Source organism: Miscanthus floridulus, chromosome 8 (genome assembly GCF_019320115.1).
Source record: "Miscanthus floridulus cultivar M001 chromosome 8, ASM1932011v1, whole genome shotgun sequence".
NCBI lineage: Eukaryota > Viridiplantae > Streptophyta > Magnoliopsida > Poales > Poaceae > Miscanthus > Miscanthus floridulus.
In genome coordinates, this window is record NC_089587.1 from 62,583,619 (window position 1) to 62,601,749 (window position 18,131).

Consider the following 18,131-nt stretch of genomic DNA (forward strand, 5'->3'; position numbering starts at 1 on the left):
CCCTCGCCCTCGAGCGCCTCGCCTCCCTTGCCCTCGAGCGCCTCGCCTCCCTCGCCCTCGAGCGCCTCGTCTCCCTCGCCCGTCTGCTGACCCCTCTCGTCCTCCGACGAGGACGAGGCCGTGGCCGTCACGTGCTCCTCCTCCAGCACCTCGTCACGTGTCGAGGGAGGAGACCGCTGCCTCCTGCGGCGGTTGCCCCTGGTCCTCCTCTCGTCACCTCCTGCGGATGCTACCCCGGACGACGACCCCTCACCTCGAAGGAGAGGGCGGTCTCTCCCATAAACCGAGGGCGTGATCACATGTGGAGATGTCTGGGTTTCAGGCATCCGACGTCGCAACTCGCTCGAAGCCTTCTCAATTTTTTACCATAGCCTACACATGCGATAACATGACATCTCGCCAAGTTTCATGATTTTCGGACTTCGTATGGATTTTATATAATTTTAAAACACTTTTCCGGCAAGTCGGTCGTCATGTTACGCGAACAAGATGCGTGAAAATTTGATGCGAGTTCATGGATAGGGACTCAACATGCACCAATTAACATAAATAACATTTTTCGAAACACTACATTGCAATATTCCATGCACCTGCAGTTCAAATTTGACATATTCGAAAAAAATCAAAGAATCGAAATAAATTAAGGAAATATACAAAACAAAATCAAAATTGGCCTAAATTTTAAAATTGAGTTCAAAACAATGTATTGTAGCACAACAAAAAAACTGGGCTAAAAAACCAAAAAAAATTGCCGAGGGCCTGGCCCGTGGCCCTCGGCAAAGAATTTAAAAAATAAAAATAAAAAATCTTTGCCGAGGGCCTATCCTAGCCCTCGGCAAAGGGCTTCTTTGCCGAGGGCCTAGCCTTGGGCCCTCGGCAAAGGCGATTTATAAAAAAAAATTTGGTCGAAAAACTGGTTTTAAAAAAATCTTTGCCGAGGGCCTGGTCTAGGGCCCTCGGCAAAGACTTAAAAAAATGCCGAATAACCTGGTTTCACAGAAAAAAAAAAAAAACCTTTGCCGAGGGCCTAACGGGTGGCCCTCGGCAAAGCTTGACGGGAAATGGCCGCTATGACCCAACGGGCCTAATTTGCCGAGGGCATCTTTGCCGAGGGCCGCGGCCCTCGGCAAAGATTTGATTTGCCGTGGGCCTGTCTTTGCCGAGGGTCGTACCCTCGGCAAAGGCCTCTTTGCCGAGGGCCGTTCTTTGCCGAGGGCTCCTGTGGCTGGCCCTCGGCAAAGAGTGTCTTTGCCGAGTGCCCGAGATTTGGCCCTCGGCAAAGCACGCGTTTCCAGTAGTGCTTCCTTGCTGGTAGCCACCAATCTAACAATATGTTAGTTGGAGTTGGCTATAGATATCAATCAAATTTGAACCTAAGTTTCTAAAATGTTGAGATGCAGTGATTATAAATACCAGCAAACATGCCCTAGCATTGCAACAAATCATACATCTTGTTACGCGTCATTGGACGGTTGTCTAGATAATGAGCTAGATATCTTTGTTAGACTTATTAGGCTTGGCCAAATTTTATTTCATATAAATCATATTCCAAGATATATAATACACGCTAGGTGGAATAGAGAATTATCCCTGCACATGGAAAATTGGCTTAACTTAAATGTGCGGCTCTTCTATGTACCTCTTATGCGGTTAAAGAAAGGTGGAAGGCGAGCCATACATCCACACAGGCCAAGTCATGCCCAAGTCGAGTTGTGCATGGTCTCAGGCTTGGCCAACCAAGTCACGATAAGAGTGGTGTAGCACTAGCAAAGGTTTTGCAGCTCCAATTTGAAACCAACATCGTATTGGAGGAGGATACAATCTACCTTTATTGGGCCTCAGAGTCTTGTCATGAGTCTATGTTTGACATCCGCCCAACCGTGAAAGCAAGATGGATAGGGCCTTGTTTAGATTGGGGTTAGAAATCAGTATTTAGCACTGTAGCACTTTTGTTTGTATTTGACAATTATTGTCCAATCATGGCCTAACTAGGCTCAAAAGATTCGTCTCGTAATTTATAATCAAACTGTGTAATTAGTTATTTGTTTTTATCTACATTTAATACTCTATGCATGTGTCCAAAGATTTAATGTGATGGAAAGAGAGTGAAAAAACTTGCAATCTAAACAAGGCCTAGGAATGAGAGACCTGTTCATGAAAGCAAGAGGGGTGGGAGTGAGGGATGACGAACTGAAGGACGCAAGCAGAGAGGTAGGAGTGAGCCAGTGAGGGATGACTCACTAATAATGGGCCCAGCTCAGACTCTTGTCATGGGTCTACATGCGTCATCCATGAAAGAAGCAAGGGTGGGAGTGAGAGATGACGACAGAAGTAGGATGAGAGTGAGGCACGAATGGATTGGGAAGAGAGTAAACGGACCAAAATGATATGTGCTCCCTCTATTCTAAATTGTAAGTCGTTTTGACTTTCCTAGATTGATAGTGTTTATTATGTATCTAGACAAAATGTATATCTAGATATATAGCAAAAGCTATGTATCTAGAAAAGCCTAAACGACTTACAATTCGGAAGTGAGGGAGTACACCTTATTGGGTGATTACTAGAGCTAGCTATCTTTCTTGGATTTAGTTGGGCTTGGCCCACCTTATTTTATTTAAATCATTTAAAACGCAAGGCCAATAATAAATGCTATGTGTAACACCCCTGGTGTTACGAGCTTATTTAGCATTACGATTTAGGCCTAAGAAAAAAATTTCCGAAACAATTTTCTCGGATTTTAAAATTTAAAAACCAACTTTCGCGTCAACGGTAAAAATTCGGAAAGTATACTTTAAAGCGTGTTGTGGCGATTTGTTTTGCGCAAAAGAATTACATTATGCTTTAATATTTTGTTCCATGGCTTGCTACGAGTAGGAGTTATCGCGTCCGATATTTTATGTGAGCGGCAGTCGCACCGAGCGTCGAGCAACAGCAGGCCCTTTTTCTTTTCCCCGCTCTATCTCGCGCGCCTGTTTTTCAATACCTCTCGTTGTCTCTTTGCCTGTCTTGCGCGGTCTCATCCTTGCCTGCCTCCGTTGTTGACGTGCTGCCCTCGCTAGCACTGCCCTGCGCACGCCTTGGCCGGCCGCCCGCATGCGTTTGTTTCCTCGTCGGCCCCGCTCTCGTCAATCCAGACCTTGGCCGCACTCGCTGCTGTTGCTGCCCTCGTGGGTCCTAATCCAAAGCCGAGCCGCGCTAGCTGCCTGCTCATTGCGTCACCTCGCCTGCACGTGGTTCTGTCCCGCATCGCGCCGATGAAAGTGATGTCTCCCACTCTCACGTCTGCCTTCCGTGTCTCTGTTGATTGTCGTGTCTGCCTTGGTTGTCTGTCATGCGTTCGCGTACGACGTTGCCTCCTTTGCATTGCTTTTTTCCTTCCTTTTCTTCTCTGCTGTCGAAGGGCGTCCCAGCTCCAGTCCGCCGTAGCCGCCCTTTCCACCTTCGCGAGCAGGCGCAAGCACTCTGCACTGGCGCCCTCCCTTTCCTCCTCGCGTCGAGCGATCCCACGCTGCTGCCGCGCTGCCCCATGCCATGTAACCACGGCAGCCCGCAGTGCCCCGCCATCGCCGGTTTCCCTCGCATATGCGCGTGAAGCCCACAACCGCACTGGACCGAGCCGCCGTGGCCAGCCGCGCCCGTGCCCACAGCCACCCAGAAGCGCCCGTGGTCACGCCGTTTCGCCCGCTCCGCAGCAGCTGTTCTCCAGGCGCCATCGCCGCCCGCCGTCGTCCGCGCGGCCCTCCTGCTGACCGTGCCGGTGATGCGCCCCATCGCCGCAACAGCCCGCATCCGCGGCCGTGACGGCCATAGTGCCTGCCCACCTCCATGATCCGCGCTGGCTGGACGTCGCCGGTGGCGTTTCCCCCGCGGCTTCCCGGTGCCCGCGTGCCCGCGCATCTGCCGCCGTGGGGCTCTGCTCCGCAGCACCGCCTCAGCCGGGGGCACGTCTGTTCCGCCTGGTGCCGTAGCTACGCCCTCACGCGCCGCCATGGCCTTGCGCCGGACCCGCAGCAGCCGCAGTGCCCCACCACCGCCCCGGCCAAATGCTCACCTTGCCGTTGGTGCCGAGGTTCCGCGCGCCTGCAGCGCCTCTGCGCCGTGCCGAACCTCGCGTTGTTCCCTTCCGTGCGCCTCCTCCAAGGTCCACGCGCTGCGGCCATGCCGGTGGTCCGCCGTTGCGCGCGTGTGTGCCAAGTCCGTGCATCTCCCCGCGCTGCTCCACCTCCGGCCACAGCCCCACGTGTTGCCACGCCATGTCTGCCGAGCGGACTTCCTCTGCTCCGTGCTCTGCTCCTGGGAAGGAAGGTAAGGAGGGTATGAATCCAAGAAGAAATGTAATACGGGGTCTTGACTGCAAAATACATGACTCGAATGAATAGTGTAGTTAGGACTGTGGATCAATTTCATAAAACTACAGGGACCTTTTTGCATAATTTTGCGTCCTCTCTAGATCCTGGCCGCATGGGCCGGCTGTTGGGCCGCGGCCTGCGCACCTGGCCCGACCGCGCTAGCTATCGGCATGCTCCCGCGCGTGGGCCGGCTGCTCACCAGCGCCTGGGCTAGCTTGTCGAGCCACGCTCGCGCCCGCGCTGCTTGGGCCGAACTCAACCGCGCGGGACCGGCCATTGGCCGCCGCGCCAGGGCCACGCGCTGTGCGTCTACGTGGGCCGACGGCTCGCTCTAGGCCGCACGCGTGCCGTCTCCGCCTAGGCTGCTTGGCTCGCTGGGCTAGGCCGAGCTGGGCCGCTTCGGGCGCAAGGAACCTTTTACTTTTTTTGGTGTTTTGTTAATTTCAGCAATTGTCTAAATGCTTAGAAATTCAAAATAAATCGTAGAAAAATCATAAAAATGTCAAACCAGTTTTGTTGAGTTTCTAAAATCATGATCTACCTGTTAGTATAGTTTGTTCACATAGTTTGATAATATTCGTGGAAGCTATATAATTAATTTAAGGTACTTAATATTGTAAAATATAAACTTGTAGGAGTTTCCATGATAAATTGGTAATATTGTTGAATCTAAAATTTGTACAGTAGGCTCTTAGCAATATTAGGTACTCGTGGTAATTTTTGTAGCTCCAGAATAATCAGTTTACTAGATAGCTGATGATGCTCTATTGTGAATAATGATTAAATCGATAGAATAAAATAAAGAAACACCTTGGTTTATATAACTAAAATTATTGTTGGGAAATAACGTCTTATTCGACAACATGGATATGTAGCCTAAGTACGGTCGTCGTTAGAACTAGCTCGTTAACTCGAGAGGCGTACGTCGCATTTTACAAGTCACCGTTGCAGTCGATTAATTATATCTTTGCATTGCATCGCATTGCATATCATATAAGTACGATGATGGACCAATGGATCAATTGGAGGATGATTGAGAATCCGAAGATGGCGTACTGGTATTCTCTCTAGGAGATGATGCAATGGGCTTGTTATTCAGCTGATGGTGGATGATCTGAAGATGCAGATACTAACTTTTTAATATATCTTACCCAGGCAAGCCCCGGTGCATAACCCCTACTTTTCTGCAGTTTAAATTATATTTTTGCATTAAGTTTTAAGGAGTTGAATGAAACCCACATGCATATATATTTCTTTATCCTATGAGTCTTACTAGTATGACAGGATCATGTAGAATGATATGCTACAGGACTCCGGTAGAAGTCGAGTGATTGCCTGTCACTCACGAGATATAGAAAATATATTACTGCATTATTATCACTTGGAAAATATAAATGGTGGAAAGGAAAATGATGACCGGGCAGGGATATGGTTTGGGTATTGGTGGATGTAAGAGGTTGTGTCGCCATGGATGCGGGGCATGGCTTGGTTACACTGTTTTTCCCTGTCTGGTCGGTTAAGGACCGATCGTTGCATAAGGCTCTAGGTAGGTCACAGACTTATTATCCCGGGCACATACTTGTGTATGGACGCTGGGAAGACTTATTGCTCTCTTGTCATGGATCCAGCTCTTTCCGGACTGACTGTTAGGGTTTTATTTTGGTGGAGGAGGTCCTTGCACCGCACTGAGTCCGGGACTCAGGGGCGGGGGCTTGGAGTCCTAGTTTGGACGGGACCTAGACACCCAGGACAGTAGAGTGATGGGTTGGTCTTGCTTATGCCTGGGGGACAAGCGGGGCGTGTGTTTTTGGGGTACCTAGCTGGGGCATTGATTCGTGAATCGCCGAAAAATTCGGTACGGCTTGTCTACGGTTTAGCATCGTAGTAAGAACTGAAAGATGAAAGATGAAAGATGGAAAAAGGAAATCTGATTGCTTACCACTTGCTTAAAAGTAGCCCAGGTGCTTACATAGAATGGGTAGTTAATGAACCAATGTGGCTATTAATAAAAATCAAATATAAGGACGCACGCTTAGTAGTGCTTCCTGCAATTGCAATAAACCCGCAAGCCAGATAGCCTTGCATATCCTTGGAGTCTTTTCTTTCCTCCTGTCGGGTAAGTCTTGCTGAATACAATTGAGTACTCAGGGTTTTATTCCCCCTGTTGCAGGTGACAGGTGGATGCTAGAGCTGACCCTTATGTGTGGATACCTCCTGGTGGGCTCAGCGAGGATTCCTTTACGCTGCGATCGTAGTTATTATTTATAACTCTCACCAAATGCTTTTATGATTGAAAGTTTCATAATCTGTTGTCATAGTTCATATATCAACACTTCATCATGTCATGATTAGATATTCATTATTTTTGATGTAATTCTAATCACATGTTTATATTCCGCTGTTACATTAACTTGTTTCATAACTCTGATAATATGATTATATTCCGCTGCTACAATAATAAATATTATACTCTGCTGTTGTATTAAAAGTGAGGTAAGAAATGGTTAAGAATGATGTAAGCTTTAATCTCTCATTTGTGATCTTGATGGCAAAAATGTGGATTTTCGGGTTCTCCCCTGGGGTGTGCCCGACGGAACCGAGTAATTTAGTGTTCTCCCTCGAGTGCTTAGCGTCTAATGGAAGACAAGTACTCCTGTGAGGCATTAGATTAGGCGGTTCTGCCATATATGGTATCAAAGCGCAAATGAGGAAATAAGGCTTTGAAAACCTTTTCTAAACTAAAATTTGACAACCCCTTTTTGCAAAAGGTTAGGATATTTTTATGCGAAGTTATATAAGTAAGCCTTATTACTATGGTTATGTATCCAGGATAGATGGCACTCTGCTGACATAGATAGGCTTAATCAAGTTTTCTGCAGGTACACTGATTCGAGCATAGTTCGATAGTATCGACTAGCTACAGAGAGATAACGATGTGCCAAAAATCTGAGAACGGTTGCCCTATATGTTGTCAATAGTGGAAGGACACATAGGACGTGCATTCATGCATATCTTCTTTGTGCATTGTAGCGCTAGTATTGCTTGTAGATACGCCATCCATAGGTGTCATGCGTGTTGTATTGTGCACGAATGACTCATTCCTGTCCTAGAGTTAGGTCTGCATTGTGGCTTCGTGCTCCGCGTTTGCCATGTTTCACGCCTGTCGTGACCCACGTCTCCTCGTGCTCCTTTTCTACGCTCTTGTCAGACCCTTATCCTACAGTCATACTAGTCAGTAATGGCCTCGCACATCGCTCGCCTCGAACGTGCGGAATTTGGTTGACTCGTCGTAGTGATCTCGCGCGGGAACTCTGGTGAACCGCGCTAGGACCACTGAACGCTCTGCCTTTATAAGCAGAGCCTGACTTAGCTATTGGTATCACCACTCGGCGTACTTAGCTCGCTTAGCTTTTCCTTTGAGCCAGCTTTTTGCTCAGCCTTCCTTACCACTACCGTCAGAAATGGCAGGAGCCTGGGTTAGTACCTACTGCCTAAACGTTGAGGGTTTTCCCAAAATCCTGCATGCCACCCTACAAAAGCTCGGAGTCAAAGATCGTCCCGAGTATGAGGGCCGTGAGTATAAGATGCATGGCACCGATCGGTGTGAGGTTATCGTCTACATCAGGAAGAGTTAAGAGTTCCCCAACCTCACTAAAGCCTGGAGTGTGACCGCAACCGGGTGTAGCTTCATCAACACCTACCAGGTTGTGGCCCGCAAAGCCTTGCGGCACCTCTGCCAGATCTATGAAGAGCCCATTGCCCGTACCCCCATGCGGTTCTTTCCACCTTTGGTAGGAATCGGTGGGCATGGAGGGCTCGCATGGAGGTTTTGCAAGGGCAGGATGCGCAAAAGGACAGCCCAACCGTGGTGCACTTAACCACATACTTGCTCGCTCTGGATGAGCAGTTTGACCGGCAAGCCTTGGAGCTGAGGGCGTGTCTTCGGCGCGCCGAGGAAGCCGAGGTCTTCAATCGGATGCTCCAGGTGTAGCTCGCCGAAGCGCATGCCAGCGCTGTAGCTGCTGAGAGCCTGGAGGCTGCCATGGAGGAAGCTCTAAAGGAGGCTGGGGATCGGCATATCCCTCAGCTGGGTGAGGCCTATCTGTTCACTAGGTCCAAGCGAAGGTCGCTGGTTGATGGAAGGATGGATGCCCCGATCTTGGAGGGGATCCCTATCAACCCACCTGAAAGAACGAGAACTGGTGATGCAGAACCGTCAGCACTTCATCCTTCAGAAGTGTTAGAAGCAGAACCCTTGCTTCCTCTCACTCAACCACTGCCCCGAGAAGATGCAGATCCATAGCCAGCGCAGTAGAAGAATCCACCAAGCCCAGAATGAAGATGCATGGCTAGAGTAGCTTAGTTGCCTTGGAATGTTGTACCTGTAGTAGTAGGGTTTTTCGTCGCTGTCCTCCGTATTGTACTCTTGCCGTTGTTGTCATCTGTAGTTGTTGCGATCGTCCGACCGTAGGCGAATGCTGTGTCATGAATGGGAGCCTGAATGCCTGTACGTTGTACCCGTGTAAGACCATTCAGAATATGCATTTTATTTATTTCACTATGTTTATTGCGTTCATCTACCTTAAGTTTCGTTAGATGTGCTTAAAGTTTTCAAGGGCGATGTTAGGTGGATTACAAGAGAAGTTGCCATTTAGATATCAGCAAACCAGTTGTGATTAGAACATTGGACACTATATCGACTAATTGTGGATGTCCCAACAGAACACTTGAATCTCTTTAAACCAAATCCGCCGTTGGATTTGAATTCCTTGTCCCTTGTTGTGAAGGGAACCCTTGTTGTTTGAATTTTCTCTTGCAATACTCCTCTTATTCTGTGGTTTATGACCCCACTGCTTTCATGGTGTGTAAGTTGGTAATAGTTGCCTAGTTAAAAGCTTATGGTGCCACGACGAAATCGAGGGCTCCCTGTGGAACAGCTGCCACATGTGACGCTGCTCAGCATGCGCTGGTATCGAGGTTATTAACCAAGTACCTTTACCAAGTTACCCCGCCGTACTATTTTGTTTTAAAAATTTTCTCTTTGGAAATGTTCAGGTGTTCAAACAGGGAATCCACAACGGGTTGATGCAGAAGCGTTCTCTCAAGGTAAGCAAGAGGAGGTGGTTTTGGAGGAAGAAGTATGACATGGTCTCAGTCTACTGGAAAGACGGATGTGGTCGAGTAAAGGAAAGAAAAAGAAGAGTAGTAAGGAAAGTTAGCCTCGGGTAGTCGGGAGTAATAGAAAAGCCTGAGTGGACGTCATGTCCCAAGCCCTGTGTTTAGTTGACCGCGCTACGCATGTTGGGTCATTTCGCTGCGTGCCCTACGAACGTTGTCTGTATCGGGTCCTTAGCTCCCTGTTTTTGCGTGGCCGCAGCATCGTGCCGCACTCACCGACCTTGGGCACTGTGTGTTTTTCCTTTTCCTGGCGTCCGGTCAGCTCTCTACCCCGCACCATCATTCCTCATACCAGACCCCCCCCCATTTCCCCTTCCCTCTCCTTTCTTTCTTCTTTTGGTGACACGACCGCCTGTACGCCTGCCTCGTCGAGCGGATCCCCTCTCCTCTCCTTTATTTTCCCCCTGCTGTTCGGACAGGAAGCGCACCATGTCTCCGACCTTATCTCCACAGCATGCACCGTCTGTGTATCCCATCCCCGCCGCACCCACTTCTGGTGTGTTGCGCCCCACCTCCGTTCACCTCTATAAAATACCCTTGGTCCTTGTTTTTCTTCTTCATCCCCATTCCTCTCACATTCACAGTAGAGCTATGAAATCCAGTCGACGTTGTGAAGCTAGGTTCGTCAGTCTGAGGTGATAGTGTGATCTAAGAAGAAGGAAGGATCCGGTTCATCGAAGAAGTTCAAGTTCCCTTTTGGGTAGTTAATCTTAGGGTTCACGATGTTTTACTTCTCAGTCGATTGTTTCTGGATCTGTTGGTGCTACACCATGTTTTGGATACTCATTATCCTATTGTTTCTTCATTGCCCTCGTCTATCTCGACTTCTAGAGTAGGTCTCGGTTGTACCAGGTTGCTCTTTACCATGTATCCTTAGATCCCCGTGTGGTTTAGTATTTGAAGTCGTGTAATCTTTCGTGTAATCCCTGATCTATGGAATGTAATCGCGTTTTCCCCTCTGCTGGTTCTTCTTTCAAATCTCGGGACGAGATTCTTTTTAAGGGGGGTTGGTTGTAACACCCCTGGTGTTACGAGCTTATTTAGCACCGCGATTGAGGCCTAAGAAAAAAATTTCCGAAACGATTTTCTCGGATTTTAAAATTTAAAACCAACTTTCACGTCAACGGTAAAAATTCAGAAAGTATACTTTAAAGCGTGTTGCGGTGATTTGTTTTGCGCAAAAGAATTACAAGATGCTTTAATATTTTGTTCCATGGCTTGCTACGAGTAGGAATTATCACGTCCGATATTTTATGTGAGCGGCAGTCGCACCTAGCGTCGAGCAATAGCAGGCCCTTTTTCTTTTCCCCGCTCTATCTCGCGCGCCTGTTTTTCAATACCTCTCGTTGTCTCTTTGCCTGTCTTACGCGGTCTCATCCTTGCCTGCCTCCGTTGTTGACGTGCTGCCCTCGCTGGCACTGCCCTACGCACGCCTTGGCCGGCCGGCCGCGTGCATTTGTTTCCTCATCGGCCCCGCTCTCGTCCTTCTAGACCTTGGCCGCACTCGCTGCTGTTGCTGCCCTCGTATGTCCTAATCCAAAGCCAAGCCGCGCTGGCTGCCTGCTCGTTGCGTCACCTCGCCTACATGTGGTTCTGTCCCACATCGCGCCGATGAAAGTGATGTCTCCCTCTCTCATGTCTGCCTTCCGTGTCTCTGTTGATTGTCGTGTCTGCCTTGCTTGTCTGTCATGCGTTCACGTATGATGTTGCCTCCTTTGCGTTGCTTTTTACTTCCTTTTCTTCTCTACTACCGAAGGGCGTCCTAGCTCCAGTCCACCGTAGCCACCCTTTCCACCTTCATGAGCAGGCGCAAGCACTCTGCACTGGTGCCCTCCCTTTCCTCCACGCGTCGAGCGATCCCACGCTGCTGCCGCGCTGCCCCATGCCACGTAATCGCGGCAGCCTTCAGTGCCCCGCCATCACTGGTTTGCCTCGCATATGCATGTGAAGCCCACGACCGCACTGGACCAAGCCACCGTGGCCAGCCACGCCCGTGCCCACAGCCACCCAGAAGCGCCCGTGGTCACGTCGTTTCGCCCGTGCCACAGCAGCTGTTCTCTAGGCACCATCGCCGCCCACTGTCGTCCGTGTGGCCCGCTTGCTAACCGTGCTGGTGATGCGCCCCATCGCCGCAACAGCCCATATTCGTGGCCGTGATGGCCACAGTGCCTGCCTGCCTCCATGATCCATGCCGGCTGGACGTCGCCGGTGGCGTTTCCCCCGCGGCTTCCCGGTGCCCGTGTGCCGGTGCATCCGCCGCCGTGGGGCTCTGCTCTACAGCACCACCTCAACTGGGGGCACATCTATTCTGCCTGGTGCCATAGCTACACCCTCACACGCCGCCATGGCCTCACGCCGAACCCGCAGCAGCCGCAGTGCCCCACCACCGCCTCGGCCAGATGCTCGCCTTACCGTTGGTGCCGAGGTTCCGCGCGCCTGCAGCGCCTCTGTGGCCGCACCGGACCTCGCGATGTTCCCTTCTGTATGCCTCCTCCATGGTCCACGCGTCGTGGCCATGCCGGTGGTCCACCATTACGCGCGTGTGTGCCGAGTCTGTGCATCTCCCCGCGCTGCTCCACCTCTGGCCGTAGCCCCACGCGTTGTCGCGCCATGTCCGTCGAGCGGACCTCCTCTGCTCCGTGCTCTGCTCCTAGGAAGGAAGGTAAGGAGGGTATGAATCCAAGAAGAAACGTAATACGGGGTCTTTACTGCAAAATACATGACTCGAATGAATAGTGTAGTTAGGACTGTGGATCGATTTTGTAAAACTAAAGGGCCCTTTTGCATAATTTCGTGTTCTCTCTGGATCCTGGCCGCATGGGCCGGCTGTTGGGCCGCGGCCTGTGCACCTGGCCCGACCGCGCCAGCTACCGGCCTGCTCCTGCGCATGGGCCGGCTGCTCACCTACGCCTGGGCCGGCTTGTCGGGCCATGCTCGCGCCCACGCTGCATGGGCCAAACTCGCCTGCCTGGGCCGCACGCTGTGCATCTGCTTGGGCCGTCGGCTTGCTCTGGGCCGCATGCGTGCCGTCTCCGCCTAGGCTGCTTGGCTCGCTGGGCCAGGCCGAGCTGGGCCGCTTCGGGCCTAAGGAACCTTTTACTTTTTTTCGGTGTTTTGTTAATTTCAGCAGTTGTCTAAATGCTTGCAATTCAAAATAAATGGTAGAAAAATCATAAAAATGCCAAACCAGTTTTGTTGAGTTTCTAAAATCATGATCTACCTGTTAGTATAGTTTGTTCATATAGTTTGATAATATTCGTGGAAGCTATATAATTAATTTAAGGTACTTAATATTGTAAAATATAAACTTATAGGAGTTTCCATGATAAATTGGTAATATTGTTGAATCTAAAATTTGTACAGTAGGCTCTTAGCAATATTAGGTACTCGTGGTAATTTTTATAGCTCTAGAATAATCAGTTTACTAGGTAGCTGATGATGCTCTATTGCAAATAATGATTAAATCGATAGAATAAAATAAAGAAACACCTTGGTTTATATAACTAAAATTATTGTTGGGAAATAACGTCTTATTCGACAACATGGATATGTAGCCTAAGTACGGTCGTCGTTAGAACTAGCTCGTTAACTCGAGTGGCGTACGTCGCATTTTACAAGTCACCGTTGCAGTCAATTAATTATGTCTTCGCATTGCATCGCATTGCATATCATATAGGTACGATGATGGACCAATGGATCAATTGGAGGATGATTGAGAATCCGAAGATGGTGTACTGGTATTCTCTCCAGGAGATGATGCAATGGGCTTGTTATTCAGTTGATGGTGGATGATCTGAAGATGTAGATACTAATTTTTTAATATATCTTACCCAGGCAAGCCCCGGTGCATAACACCTACTTTTCTGCAGTTTAAATTATATTTGTGCATTATGTTTTAAGGAGTTGAATGAAACCCACTTACATATATATTTCTTTATCCTATGAGTCTTACTAGTATGACAGGATCGTGTAGAATGCTATACTATAGGACTCTGGTAGAAGTCGAGTGATTGCCTATCACTCGCGAGATATAGGAAATATATTAATGTATTATTATCACTTGGAAAATATAAATGGTGGAAAGGAAAATGATGACCGGGCAGGGATATGATTTGGGTATTGGTGGATGTAAGAGGTTGTGTCGTCGTGGATGCGGGGCATGGCTTGGTTACGCTGTTTTTCCCTGTCTGGTCGGTTAAGGACCGATCATTGCATAAGGCTCTAGGCAGGTCACAGACTTATTATCCTGAGCACATACTTGTGTATGAGTGCTGGGAAGACTTGTTGCTCGCTTGTCGTGGATCTGGCTCTTTCTGGACTGACTGTTAGGGTTTTATTTTGGTGGAGGAGGACCTTGCACCGCACTGAGTCCGAGACTCAGGGGCGGGGGCTTGGAGTCCTAGTTTGGACGAGGACCTAGACACCCAGGATAGGAGAGTGATGGGTTGGTCCTGCTTGTGCCTGGGGCACAAGTGGGGCGTGTGTTTTTGGGGTACCCAGCTGGGGGCATTGATTCGTAAATCACCGAAATATCTGGTACGACTTGTCTACGGTTTAGCATCGTAGTAAGAACTGAAAGATGAAAGATGGAAGATGGAAAAAGGAAATTTGATTGCTTACCACCTGCTTGAAAGTAGCCTAGGTGCTTACATAGAATGGTTAGTTAATGAACCAATGCGGCTATTAATAAAAATCGAATATAAGGATGCACGCTTAGTAATGCTTCCTGCAATTGCAATAAACCCGCAAGCCAGATAGCCTTGCATATCCTTGGAGTCTTTTCTTTCCTCCTGTCGGGTAAGTCTTGCTGAGTACAATTGAGTACTAAGGGTTTTATTCCCCCTGTTGCAGGTGACAGGTGGATGCTAGAGCTGACCCTTGTGTGTGGATACCTCCTGGTGGGCTCAGCGAGGATTCCTTTACATTGCGATCATAGTTGTTATTTATAACTCTCACCAAATGCTTTTATGAATGAAAGTTTCATAATCTGTTGTCGTAGTTCATATATCAACACTTCATCATGTCATGATTAGATATTCATTATTTCCGATGTAATTCCGATCACATGTTTATATTCCGCTGTTACATTAACTTGTTTCATAACTCTAATAATATGATTATATTCTATTGCTACAATAATAAATATTATACTCTGCTGTTGTATTAAAAGTGAGGTAAGAAATGGTTAAGAATGATGTAAGCTTTATTCTCTCGTTTGTGATCCTGATGGCAAAAATATGGATTTTGGGTTCTCCCCTGGGGTGTACCTAATGAAACTGAGTAATTTAGTGTTCTCCCTCGAGTGCTTAGCGTCTAATGGAAGACAAGCACTCCTATGAGGCATTAGATTAGGTGGTTCTACCACACTATGTGCAATATTAATCCTACTTGAAAAAATAACTAGAGATTAACTCAGCTTAAATATGTTGCTATTGTGTGCCCAGATTGTGAGGTTGACAAAAGGTAAAATGTGAGCTACATGCATGTGCATGGTTGAGTAATGATAGTGCATAGGCTTGAGCTCAGTCAAATAGGACATGACATGAGTGGTATGGCAACAGGTAAGGTTTTGTGTAGCTCCAAACTATAACCAATGTTTTGTTCGAGGAGGCCTTTCACCCAATGACTATTTGGTTGGTTTTGGACTATATATACCCCCTTGGCTGGCCATTTGGAGAGTGTTAAAGCTCAAGGAAGCTTTAGTTGAGTAGATGAAAGGCCAAGTTTGGTTTTGGATAATTGATGAAACTTTAGTGTACTAACCTTTGGCTCTAACTAAAATTGAGATAGGTTGATACACACCAAGTGTGGAGCTAGATGATGGCACTCATGGTGATAGAGGTGGCCAAAAGATGGATCAAGTGCCCCAACTTGGAAAAGAGAAAAACAAAAATGGGCTCAAGGCAAAGGTATATTTAATAAGGCCATTTTTGTTTCACCAATCAAGACACCATAGAAGGTGTGATTGGGTTTAGGATAGATAGCCGTAATATGAAGAGGGAAAAATCATGGTTAAAGTGGTTATCAAGTGCCACTAGGTGATGTCATTCATGTATATGCATTAGGACCTAGTGTGCTAACTTAAAACCCTTGAAAATGCTTTGAAAATAAGCTAACACACGTGCACAAGTGGTGGAACACATTGGTGTTAGCACATGGGAACAAGGGTTGAAGATAGAAGTTGAAAAGGAGATGAGAAAGGGCTCTAGACCCTGGGGTTCAGGTGCATCGGACCATGGTTCATGGGTCTAGTACCTAACCCTAGCTCAGCACAGTGCCCGGGTAGGCTCCGAACCCTAGCACGCACGGTGTCTGGACCAAGGAGTGTGGGTCCGATTGGCCACATGGCGCGACAAGATTGAAGAACGAGCTCCGGACTCTGGCAGTGCTCGATCCGGAGGGATCCAGACCAAGGAGCATGGGTCTGAAGAATTATTTGTGGAAACAGAGAGGAGGCAAAATATATCGGACTCGGTGGAGATTGGTCCAGACCCTAGGACCGGACCTGGTCCGGAGGTGTTTTGGCGCTCGGGGAGCTCTCTGTGTACCTCCAAACTAGGGTAGCGCTTGGTCTAGATGGCAACAGTGCGCGTCTAGTCCGGAGTGTGTTAGTGATCGCTGCTATCTAGTCACATGAAATACTAAAGTACTTCTTAGTGTCATTCTAGAAGTGGCACTAGGTAGTACCAATAAACATTTCTGGCACCATCACTAGGGATGACAACTTAGTAAAAGTGATGCTAAGAAATGTCTACAACATTAGGTGACTACTTAAACAAGTGACAAGTTAATAAATACAAACAAGCATTTCTAGCACCGTTGCTAGGGAAGGTAGCTAGGAAGTAAGGAAATATTGATAAACTTATACTTATTGGTGTGATCGAGATAACCATTGACCTCTGCTCAAACAGGCCTACCCTTGTTCTGTCTACTTTTGTATCGTATGCAGGGTAATGTATGACCAGTTTTAACCTTCCAACAAACTATGTTGAAGATCTAGAAGCATTAATCAGGAGAACTAGAGCTAAACTCAAGAAAGTCTCAGCTTTAGAATCGGAAGACAACCAGACCAGGCAGAGCTTAACACTAGTTTTGAAGCCATGGCTGATAAGACCCTCCATGAGTTCTCTGCTCCAACTATGGCCAACATCTGTACTAGACCGGCGATCAATGTCGGAGATAATGGTTTTGAACTCAAGCCCGCTCTCATCAACATGGTGCAAGCCAGCCACTTTTGTGGAAAGGCACATGAAGATGCGAGTGCTCATCTCTAACATTTCCTGAAGATCTGCAGCACTTTCACCATCAAAGGAGTATCCAGAGACACCATACTACTTCGCCTCTTCCCATTCTCACTTTTGGGGAAGGCGAAGCAATGGTTCTATGCCAACAATGATAGAAATACTACATGGGATAACTGCTCCACTGCCTTCCTAGCCAAGTTCTTTCCCACAAGCAAGACCAATGCTCTGCGTGGGAGAATTTCAAGCTTTCAATAGTAGCATGATGACTCTATCCCTGAGGCATGGGAACGCTTTCAAGATTATATATCAGAATGTCCTCATCATGGGATGAAGAATTAGCTACTCATGCAGACTTTTTACCATGGGTTGACAAACAGTACCCGTGAGAACATGGATGCTGCTGCTAGAGGTGTTTTCCTGTCACTCACAGTCTCGGGTGCAACAGCTCTCATAGAGAATATGGCCTCCAACCAAGGTTGGAATGAAGAATGTGTTCAGACCCGCAAGAGAGGTGGAGGGATACATCAACTCAAGGAGGTAGACATGTTGTCTACCAAGATGGACCTGCTCATGAAGAAGCTCGAAGATCAAGCTAATGAGAAGCAAGAATTCATGCACATTAATGATTCCCGCATGACGTGTGAAGAGTGTGGAAACACTGGGCATTTAGGGAGCAATTGCCCTAAAATGCATGGGGATATGAACTTTGTCAATAACAACTACTCTCATCCTTAATAGAATCAAGGATGGAATCAGCAAAGGCCAAACTACCAAGGTAACTATCAAGGTAATAATTTCAATAATCAACCACCCTTGAGAGAATTGATTTTTGGCTAAGCTAAAATTATGGAGGGCCTATCTAGAAAGCTAGCCTCCAATGATAAGATCTTAGAAAATATAAATAATAGAATAGATAGCTTCTCCTATGCAATTAAGAACCAATATAGCTTTAATAAAATGATAGAATCACAAATAGCTCAGCTAGTGGCTGCTATTCCTCCGACCGACAAAGGTAAGATTCTAGGGCAACCAGAAGATCTAGAAACTGCAAATATTGTTGATATTCGCAATGCAGCATACTATTGTATACAACCATCGACTGGAAGGTGGATAGATTATTCCTTGCCTGAAAAGAAGAGCAATCCAGGATGACCTGTCATCCCCATCACCATTGGACCTCACATTTTCTAAGAAGTTGTCTGTGACTTCGGAGCAAGTGTCAACATTATGCCAAAGGTAAGTTATGATAAAATTAATGGAGATACTTAGTTGTACACAAATATGTGTTTGTAGCTTGTAGATCAGTCACTTTGCTACCCCAAGGGAGTTCTTTAAGATGCCATTGTTCGAGTGGGATAGT

General features: G+C 47.6%; 1 non-coding gene across 1 annotated transcript; it reads right to left on the minus strand.

Moving 5' to 3' along the window:
- Positions 1-16,991: 16,991 nt before the first annotated feature.
- LOC136478638 (small nucleolar RNA R71) lies at positions 16,992-17,100 on the minus strand. The gene has a single exon (XR_010764358.1). It is a non-coding gene; the product is annotated as a small nucleolar RNA R71 (small nucleolar RNA).
- Positions 17,101-18,131: the final 1,031 nt, after the last annotated feature.